The sequence below is a fragment of the Aptenodytes patagonicus genome, chromosome 1 (assembly GCF_965638725.1).
Source record: "Aptenodytes patagonicus chromosome 1, bAptPat1.pri.cur, whole genome shotgun sequence".
NCBI classification, from domain to species: domain Eukaryota; kingdom Metazoa; phylum Chordata; class Aves; order Sphenisciformes; family Spheniscidae; genus Aptenodytes; species Aptenodytes patagonicus.
In genome coordinates this window covers 188,461,266-188,472,393 of record NC_134949.1, presented here as the reverse complement: position 1 = coordinate 188,472,393, position 11,128 = coordinate 188,461,266, and the positions used below count along the sequence as shown (strand labels likewise).

The following is an 11,128-nucleotide window of genomic DNA, read 5'->3' as shown; positions in this document are numbered from 1 at the left end:
TGCCGAGTACAGGGGCACGATCACTTCCCTCCTCCTGCTGGCCACACTATTTCTGATACAGGCCAGGATGCCATTGGCCTTCTTGGCCGCCTGGGCACACTGCCGGCTCATGTTCAGCCGGCTGTCGACCAACACCCCCAGGTCCTTCTCTGCTGGGCAGCTTTCCAGCCACTCTTCCCCAAGCCTGTAGCGCTTCATGGGGTTGTTGTGGCCTAAGTGCAGGACCCGGCACTTGGCCTTGTTGAACCTCATACAGTTGGCCTGGGCCCATCGATCCAGCCTGTCCAGGTCCCTCTGCAGAGCCTTCCTACCCTCCAGCAGATCAACACTCCCGCCCAGCTTGGTGTCGTCTGCAAACTTACTGAGGGTGCACTCGATCCCCTCATCCAGATCATCAATAAAGATATTAAACAAGACCGGCCCCAAAACTGAGCCCTGGGGAACACCACTCGTGACCGGCCGCCAACTGGATTGAACTCCATTCACCACAACTCTCTGGGCCCGGCCATCCAGCCAGTTTTTGACCCAGCGCAGAGTCCACCTGTCTAAGCCGTGAGCCGCCAGCTTCTCGAGGAGAAGGCTGTGGGAGACAGTGTCAAAGGCCTTGCTGAAGTCCAGGAGGACCACATCCACAGCCTTTCCCTCATCCACTAGGCGGGTCACCTGCTCATAGAAGGAGATCAGGTTGGTCAAGCAGGACCTGCCTCTCATGAACCCGTGCTGGCTAGGCCGGATCCCCTGGTTGTCCCGCTCATGCCTTGTGAGCGCCCTCAAGATGAGCCGCTCCATAATCTTCCCCGGCACCGAGGTCAGGCTGACAGGCCTGTAGTTCCCCGGATCCTCCTTCCGGCCCTTCTTGTGGATGGGCGTCACATTGGCAAGCCTCCAGTCGTCCGGGACCTCCCCCGTTAACCAGGACCGCTGATAAATGATGGAGAGCGGCTTGGCGAGCACCTCCGCCAGCTCCCTCAGCACTCTCGGGTGGATCCCATCCGGCCCCATAGACTTGTGAGTGTCCAGGTGGCGTAGCAGGTCATTGACTGCTTCCTCCTGGATTACGGGGGGTTCATCCTGCTCGCCGTCCCCGTCTTCCAGCTCGGGGGGCCGAGTACCCTGAGGATAACTGGTCTGCCTGTTAAAGACTGAGGCAAAGAAGGCATTGAGTACCTCAGTCTTTTCCTCATCCTCAGTGACAATGTTCCCCCCCGCATCCAATAAAGGATGGAGATTCTCCTTGGCTCTCTTCTTGTCATTAATATATTTGTAAAAACTTTTTTTGTTGCCTTTAACGACAGTGGCCAGATTGCGTTCTAGCTGGGCTTTTGCCTTTCTCATTTCTTCTCTGCATAACCTAACGAGATCCCTGTACTCTTCTTGAGTCGCCTGCCCCTTCTTCCACAAGCGGTAAACTCTCCTTTTTTTCCTGAGTCCCAGCAAGAGCTCCCCGTTCAGCCAGGCCTGTCGTCTTCCCTGCCCGTTCTTCTTACGGCGTACAGGGACAGCCTGCTCCTGCGCCTTTAAGACTTCCTTCTTGAAGATCGTCCAGCCTTCCTGGACCCCTTTGCCCTTCAGGACTGTCTCCCACGGGACTCTCTCAACCAGCGTCCTGAACAGGCCAAAGTCCGCCCTCCGGAAGTCCATGGTTGTGGTTTTGCTGCCCCCCCTCTTTACTTCACCAAGAAGCGAGAATTCTACCATTTCATGGTCGCTAAGCCCAAGACGGCCTCCGACCACCACATCTCCCACCAGTCCTTCTCTGTTTGTAAACAGCAGGTCGAGCGAGGCACCTCCCCTAGTAGGCTCACTTACCAGCTGTGTCAGGAAGTTGTCTTCCACACACTCCAGGAACCTCCTAGACTGCTTCCTCTCTGCCGTGTTGTATTTCCAGCAGATGTCCAGGAAGTTGAAGTCCCCCACGAGAACAAGGGCTAGCGATTGAGAGACTTCTGCCAGCCGCTTATAGAACGCTTCATCCGCCCCTTCATCCTGGTTGGGTGGTCTATAACAGACTCCCAGCAGGATATCTGCCTCGTTGGCCTTCCCCCTCATCCTTACCCATAGACACTCAACCGTACCATCATCACAATCATTGAGCTCTATACAATCAAAACACTCCCTAACATACAGGGCCACCCCACCGCCTCTCCTTCCTCGCCTGTCCCTTCTGAAGAGTCTGTAGCCATCCATTGCAGCACTCCAGTCATGAGAGTCACCCCACCATGTTTCTGTGAGGGCGACTAAGTCATATCTCTCCCGCTGCACAATGGCTTCCAGCTCCTCCTGCTTGCCGCCCATGCTGCGTGCATTGGTGTAGATGCACTTGAGCTGGGCTATCGATTTCGCCCCCGGCATCGGCACGCCACCCCTCGGCTCATCTCTAGCGAGCCTGGTTTTATCCCCTTCCCCCTTCGAACCTAGTTTAAAGCCCTCTCAATGAGCCCTGCCAATTCATGAGCCATGATCCTTTTTCCCTTGTGAGACAGCTGGACTCCGTCTGTCACCAGCAGGCCTGGTGCCATGTAAACCTCCCCATGATCAAAAAAGCCAAAATTCCTCCGACGGCACCAGCCCCTGAGCCACGCGTTGATCAGGTGTGTTTTCCTGCTCCTTTCAGTATCCTTCCCTGCCACTGTAGGGATAGAGGAAAACACTACCTGTGCTCCCGATCCGTGAACCAGTCGCCCCAGTGCCCTGAAGTCCCTTTTGATCGCTGCAGGACTTCTCTCTGCAACCTCATCACTGCCAGCCTGTATAACCAGCAGCGGGTAGTAATCAGAAGGCCGTACCAAACCAGGGAGCTTCCTAGTGATGTCTCTGACCCGGGCCCCAGGGAGGCAGCAGACTTCCCTGTGGGACGGGTCCGGTCGGCATATCGGGCCCTCTGTTCCCCTCAGAAGGGAATCGCCTATGACAATTACCCTCCTTTTTTTCTTAGCAGCGGCAGTCGTAATGCGTGGGGCTGACTGCCTCACCCTAGGCGACCCCCCGGATGGACCTTCGTCTACATCCTCGCTTGCCTCGCCCTCAAGTTCCAGGGCCCCATATCTGTTGTGTAAAGGCAACCGGGAAGGTGAGGGAGGCCGGGCGGGGGTTCGCCTGGCACCCCGAGCAGGGACCCGTTTCCATCCCCCCCCGTCGCTTAGGTCCCCTCTTTCTACCTGGTGGCAAGAAGGCAGGGGATCCTCTGCTTCTCGCGGAGCCTCCTTCTGCTGCCTCTGCCTCAGGGACGGTAGGGTGCAGCTCCACCAATCTATCTCCCTCTCACACTCCCGGATACTCCTCAACCTTTCCACCTCCTCCTTCAGCTCTGCCACCAGGCCGAGCAGATCATCCACCTGGTCACACCGCACACAGGTGGTGTCTCTGCCGCCCTCCGGCACAGCTGACAGGCTCAGGCGCTCCCTGCAGCCAGAGACCTGGACAGCTGTATGCTTGCGTGTGAGCTCCGTCTGGGTCGCCACGTTCCTTCTGGCGACGGCTTTCGGCCGAGTGGAAACCATAGTCGGTCCTCTTCTCGGAAGCCGACGATTACCAGTTGAGTTGGCCTCTGGAGCCGGGAGCGGGGCTGTGCCCTGCCCGCTCGCCTTCCCTGCACGCCCTCCCTCGTGAACTGCCGCGCAAACTGCCGCGCCACGTCCTGTTTCCCACCCTGTTCGCCGCGCTCCGGGTCGCTCGCGCTCCCTGGAGCTGCTCTTCTAAGTGAGGGGGTTTGGCTGCCGCCCCTCTTGTCCCCGCCCACGCTGAGTCAGAGCTGCCGCTCGTCAGGAACGCCCTCCTCCGGCTCGGGGAATGGCGGGGCTGGGGCTCCCTCTCGCTCCCTGCGCTTTTGCTTTTTCGCGGGTTTGGCCGCGGTTTTTGCCGCTTCAGGAAGGGTCCCCCGTCGCGATCCTCCGCTCCGGAGCCCTTCGCCTCGGTGGCTTCGCTGAAAAAACTCAAAGCAATATCTTAGAATAGCATCTGTATTTTTCCAGTACTGGTGTTCTGGATACCTGTGATAATTTTTTTCCCCCAGTCTTCTACAATTAAACTAAAGTACATGTAACAATAGAATCATAGAATCATAGAATGGTTTGGGTTGGAAGGGACCTTAAAGATCATCTAGTTCCAACCCCCCTGCCGTGGGCAGGGACACCTTCCACTAGGCCAGGTTGCTCAAAGCCCCATCCAACCTGGCCTTGAACACTTCCAGGGATGGGGCATCCACAATTTCTGTGGATAACCTGTTCAGTGCCTCACCACCCTCATAGTGAAGAATTTCTTCCTTATATCTCATCTAAATCTACCCTCTTTTAGTTTAAAGCCATTACCCCTTGTCCTATCACTACACGCCCTTGCAAAAAGTCCCTTTCCAGCTTTCTTGTAGGCCCCCTTCAGGTACTGGAAGGCTGCTATAAGGTCTCCCCGGAGCCTTCTCTTCTCCAGGCTGAACAACCCCAACTCTCTCAGCCTGTCTTCATAGGAGAGGTGCTCCAGCCCTCTGATCATCTTTGTGGCCCTCCTCTGGACTTGCTCCAACAGGTCCATGTCCTTCTTACGTTGGGGGTCCCAGAGCTGAACGCACTACTCCAGGTGGGGTCTCACGAGAGTGGAGCAGAGGGGCAGAATCACCTCCCTCCACCTGCTGGCCACGCTTCTTTGGATGCAGCCCAGGATACTGTTGGCTTTCTGGGCTGCAGCCACACATTGCCGGGTCACATTGAGCTGAATAAGTGTCTTGGAAATCACACCTTTTATACAGCATGTTCTTTTTTTATCTATGGTACATATTTTAATAATATCACCCCTCAACTGTTCAGGAAAGCCCTAGAACACGTACAAAAGTTTCCTTAACTTCACCAGAAATTAAGCAGGTGTTTCAGACTAATCACTTGCTGAAATGCTTTGTGGAATGGGATTTTAATCAGCAACTCTACTGTATATTTCCTTTCCAGAAGTATAGATTTCTTTCAATCTAATTGAGAGGGTGAGCCAGTTAACTAAGCTGATTTAGTGGCATATGTCTGAGTTGCGCTAGTTTTATTAGGTGCCTTTTAGAAGCTATGTCCATTAACTACAAAACTAATAGCCTGATTCCGAACGCATGTGTTATACAGAAGAAATACTTACTCCCATGTTCCCACTCACATACTACTCACCAGAGTAAATGCAGGTCTTCGTAGGTTCAAATCTTTATTTAGCCCATTGTTGCTGGCATCTGTTCACTATTGTTCTACATAGTATATTTAATCTGCAGTGCATTATTTAGTCACAATTTATGGCATATTATTCATTCCATAATTTCCAAGGACTGTTCCTTGGACTTTCTGCAGTAAAGGTGACAATTCTCTAAGCTGTAGAAGCTGGTGATAATATCTAGGGGATGTTTACAAGCAAGAAATACACACAATGGTGAGCTTCAGCCACAGTATAATTCCTCTCAACATGCCTTTAATGCAGGCATATAGGCATTAATGCCTAATAAGCTGGGTCTCTAGCAGGGTCTCCAATGTTGGCTAATTGTAGTTGGGGGAGTCACCATTCATAAAGCATCTTCAACTGGGTCTTTCTACTTCATTTTCAGTAGTTGAGATGAAAATTATCTCTACATTTTGATGCCAACACAAAAAGCTAACTTTAATTTTATATTTCCAAAACTGGTAGGAAACAGTTTTCCCTGAACTGCTATGCTCTGCAGCTCTATGTACATGTCAGTCTGCAGATAAAATCTTTGAAGTAGACCTTTACTGGTTTACTTTATGTTTTCTTGGGGGGAATAGAAGCCAGAATGAGGATATTGCATGCATTTAAAAATTGTATATTCCTGTGAAATCAGAGTAAGTTTCCTAGCATTTCCTAAGGGATTCAATGAAAGATCTATTTCTTCCAAATTTCAGAGTTCAGTTTTTAATTCTTTCAGCAGCAGAGCTGATAAATTATGATAAATTATTTCCCTCTTTCTTTTTTTTTCTTTGAGTGGAAATGTATATTTTGTTACCCGGCTCCTATTAAAATCTAACTGTGGGGATTATTTGCTGCCTGAAAAAAACCTAAATCAAGATGGAGTGCCTTTTTGTAAAGACACAGTTCAATTGCCATTCTACTGAAAGAAGGAACTACTGTTCGAAATGTTATGTCATATATTATACTGGAGGTCAGACTAGATATGCACAGGTCTTTCTTGATCTCTACAATTATGAAGCCTGAGGAAAAAAATAGACAAATTGTCTTTGCTCAAATTTGGACTGTATGTAGCATCTGCCCAAAGTACAAAAAAATTCAGAAAGTTGCAACTCCTGAGACCAAGAATTCAGGATGAAAAACCTGTTCACAGTTCTAACTACACTGACTACTGTGTCTAAAATAATAATTAAATACACCTTATCTGCTGCTTTTTATTTTCAAAACTTATTATAAACATTACAGAATCAGTTTTCACAAGAACCCAGTTAAGCAGATAAATACAACTAAATTAATTTAAATTGTTCTTTGAATTCAGGTTGCTTTTTTATGTTATCAGGATATGGAAAGGAGCAGAACTCCAGCAGCCAGCTTCCTTGAAGCCCTTTCACACAGCCGGGCACGTGCCCTGCCTGGGGTTTGTCTCTAATGTCCTGTGTTCTTCTTTCACGCTATCATCTTGTTCTTTTCCATTTTTTCTGCCATTGATAACTTTATTGACATACTAGCTGGTAGTTTGTGACAAGAGAAGGGAGCTGCGTCTAATATAGCGAATATTTCCAGTTGGCTTAAAAACTGAGTCTTTCCTTAACTTGTTCTTTTTTCTCCCTTTTAGGAAGAACTGTTTAGTCACAGCAGCTTTACTCAGTGAGTCTTATTACAATTAACATCCATGATGATTCTGTTTTTTGTTGACTACAGTGAGAGAATGATTGGGCCATTAATGCTTAAGGACTTTTTTGGCTCATTAACCAAAATGGACACAAAAGATGTTATGAAACTGTTTCATTTCCACTAGGCCAGTCTCTATAAAAATGACCTTTAAAGAGAAATTAGTCTGTGCAGCTAGTAAGTCAAAGAAACCTACAAAACCCTGTAGTAGTCCTTGAAAGATAATGGTATTTAACAATCTATAGTTTTCTTAATTTGGATAAGACCCTTGTAGGCACTTTTGTTTTGAACTGGAATCTCTGAACTGTTCTTGAGAAGAAAAGCCAAAAACAGAACTTGGTATAAACATTTAATTTTGGCAGAAGTGTGTGGTTAGATCTAAACCCAGGCTTTTTGTCAGCCAAAGCACTTATTGTTTTCTGTCACTGTGTTTGGATCATGCTAAGAAAAAATGAACTGATGAGCAAACACTGCTTAAATGGCTTGGCTAGCAAAGGGAACAGCTGCTGCTTCTGACTTATGATATATCCTTAGTCCACATGGCTATAAAACTCTTCTACATTCCTAGAATGGCATGCTTAGGGATGTTTTATATTTATGTAAACAGAAAACAAATTTGTTTAAGTGTTATAAGTTAGAGCCAAAATGCCCAAGCATTTAGCCATTTGCTTATGGGTCCTTCCAAACTCCAAATGCTCTTTAGTAAAAAAACAACCAAACAAATAAATAAATTGTCCCTTGTCAGAGAGCGTGAGCGAGCGGCTGTATGGTGCTCAGTTGCGGGTTGAGGTTAAACCATAACAGTCCCTCTTGTGAAACTATGTGAAAAACTGTACTCCTGATTACTGTTAAGAAAAATCTAGTCTAATCAGGTTTTACACTAGGCTTATCATGGTGGAATTTGAGCACTTGCAGCATCCAAAATTAAGAAGAGACTGTGGAAGAGAAACAAAAGATACAATAAATATGAACTACAGGGGCTCAGCAGCATGACATAAATAAGTAACAGAAAAAAAGTAGTTTAAAGGGACAGAAAAACACCCCATTGTTGAGATTTATTAAACTGAGGAATTAGTTCCTTAAGAACAACAATAACAAATGGTCAAATACTTGAAAATTGAATGGAAGTACATGGAACAGCATCTTGCACTAGCATGAGAATTTGAAGGATATTTCAATGCTTTGCGAAATGTGTGCTGTAAATAAATTTATTTATATATATATACATATATCTACATAGTTATAATCACCTTGTTTCATTAAAGCAGAGGTGTTCTAAAAATCCAATGTGGTTGTCACAGTTTTATTTTCTTGACTGAATTAATGATTTTTTCCCTATTTATATGAGCAATTCATATCCCGTACCTCTCATTTTCAAATACTGCAAATCAATTTTAGAACATTAAGAACAAACATACTGACTACAAATGCAGTGCAATACAATATCAGATTTCCAACAGAGGTTGAGGAATCTCCACCTCTGGAGGTTTTTAGGACTTAGATAAACAAATCAAGGCTTGGTCTAGTGTTGGTGATAGTCCTGCTCCAAGTACAAGGATGAACTACAGAGGTCATTTCCAGCCAACAGTTCCATGATTCCATGAACCTGTATGTGTTAAAATTCCTTTTTTCCCCACTGCTGCGGAGCGCAGTCGTTGTACGGAGTGGGCCCTGGCCTAGGCCTAGACCGGACAGTACCTGGCACGATGGGGTTTGTGAAAGTTGTCAAGAATAAGGCGTACTTCAAGAGATACCAAGTGAAATTCAGGAGAAGGAGAGAGGGAAAAACTGATTTCTATGCCCGCAAACGTTTGGTAATTCAAGATAAAAACAAGTACAACACGCCTAAATATAGGATGATTGTGTGTGTTACCAACAGAGACATCATTTGCCAGATTGCCTATGCCAGAATCGAAGGTGACATGATTGTCTGTGCTGCTTATGCCCATGAGCTGCCAAAATACGGCGTGAAGGTTGGCCTGACCAATTACGCAGCAGCGTACTGTACAGGTCTGCTGTTGGCACGCAGGCTTCTGAATAAATTTGGCCTTGATAAGATCTATGAAGGCCAAGTTGAAGTGACAGGTGATGAATACAATGTGGAAAGCGTGGATGGAAAGCCTGGTGCTTTCACATGCTACCTGGATGCAGGTCTTGCCAGAACTACTACTGGAAACAAAGTCTTTGGTGCTCTGAAGGGTGCAGTGGATGGTGGTCTGTCCATCCCTCATAGTACCAAACGTTTCCCTGGTTATGACTCGGAAAGCAAAGAATTCAATGCAGAGGTTCACCGCAAGCATATCATGGGACAAAATGTTGCAGATTATATGCGTTACCTGATGGAGGAGGATGAAGATGCTTACAAAAAACAGTTCTCCCAGTACATAAAGAACAACGTAACACCTGATGGGATGGAAGAAATGTATAAAAAAGTCCATGCTGCTATACGGAATAATCCAGTCCATGAGAAGAAACCCAAGAGAGAAGTGAAGAAGAGGAGATGGAACTGTCCCAAGGTGTCCCTTGCCCAGAAGAAAGATCGTGTTGCTCAGAAGAAGGCTAGCTTTCTCAGGGCCCAGGAGTGCACAGCTGATAGTTAAGACAACTTCCACAGTTTTCTATGAAGCTTTGGAAAACGTGGCAATAAATTTATTGATTAAGAAAAAAAAAAAAAAAAAAAGGCGGCCGGGCCCAGAGAGTTGTGGTGAATGGAGGGCAAAGGGGTCCAGGAAGGCTGGACGATCTTCAGGAAGGAAGTCTTAAAGTCTTAAAGTCTTAGAGGCGCAGGAGCAGGCTGTCCCTGTACGCCGTAAGAAGAATGGGCGGGGAAGACGACCAGCCTGGCTGAACGGGGAGCTCTTGCTGGGACTCAGGAAAAAAAGGAGAGTTTACCGCTTGTGGAAGAAGGGGCAGGCGACTCAAGAAGAGTACAGGGATCTTGTTAGGTCGTGCAGAGAAGAAATGAGAAAGGCAAAAGCCCAGCTAGAACGCAATCTGGCCGCTGGCGTTAAAGACAACAAAAAAAGTTTTTACAAATATATTAATGACAAGAAGAGAGCCAAGGAGAATCTCCATCCTTTATTGGATGCAAGGGGGAACATTGTCACTGAGGATGAGGAAAAGGCTGAGGTACTTAATGCCTTCTTTGCCTCAGTCTTTAACAGGCAGACCAGTTATCCTCAGGGTACTCGGCCCCCCGAGCTGGAAGACGGGGACGGCGAGCAGGATGAACCCCCCGTAATCCAGGAGGAAGCAGTCAATGACCTGCTACGCCACCTGGACACTCACAAGTCTATGGGGCCGGATGGGATCCACCCGAGAGTGCTGAGGGAGCTGGCGGAGGTGCTCGCCAAGCCGCTCTCCATCATTTATCAGCAGTCCTGGTTAACGGGGGAGGTCCCGGACGACTGGAGGCTTGCCAATGTGACGCCCATCCACAAGAAGGGCCGGAAGGAGGATCCGGGGAACTACAGGCCTGTCAGCCTGACCTCGGTGCCGGGGAAGATTATGGAGCGGCTCATCTTGAGGGCGCTCACAAGGCATGAGCGGGACAACCAGGGGATCCGGCCTAGCCAGCACGGGTTCATGAGAGGCAGGTCCTGCTTGACCAACCTGATCTCCTTCTATGAGCAGGTGACCCGCCTAGTGGATGAGGGAAAGGCTGTGGATGTGGTCCTCCTGGACTTCAGCAAGGCCTTTGACACTGTCTCCCACAGCCTTCTCCTCGAGAAGCTGGCGGCTCACGGCTTAGACAGGTGGACTCTGCGCTGGGTCAAAAACTGGCTGGATGGCCGGGCCCAGAGAGTTGTGGTGAATGGAGTTCAATCCAGTTGGCGGCCGGTCACGAGTGGTGTTCCCCAGGGCTCAGTACTGGGGCCGGTCTTGTTTAATATCTTTATTGATGATCTGGATGAGGGGATCGAGTGCACCCTCAGTAAGTTTGCAGACGACACCAAGCTGGGCGGGAGTGTTGATCTGCTGGAGGGTAGGAAGGCTCTGCAGAGGGACCTGGACAGGCTGGATCGATGGGCCCAGGCCAACTGTGTGAGTTTCAACAAGGCCAAGTGCCGGGTCCTGCACTTCGGCCACAACAACCCCATGAAGTGCTACAGGCTTGGGGAAGAGTGGCTGGAAAGCTGCCCAGCAGAGAAGGACCTGGGGGTGTTGGTCGACAGCCGGCTGAACATGAGCCGGCAGTGTGCCCAGGCGGCCAAGAAGGCCAATGGCATCCTGGCCTGTATCAGAAATAGTGTGGCCAGCAGGAGGAGGGAAGTGATCGTGCCCCTGTACTCGGCACTGG

At 48.6% G+C, this 11,128-nt stretch overlaps 1 pseudogene; it reads left to right on the top strand.

Annotated features, from left to right (window-relative positions):
• The first annotated feature begins 8,465 nt into the window (after window positions 1-8,465).
• LOC143173093 (large ribosomal subunit protein uL18 pseudogene) lies at window positions 8,466-9,497 on the top strand (annotated as a pseudogene).
• Window positions 9,498-11,128: the final 1,631 nt, after the last annotated feature.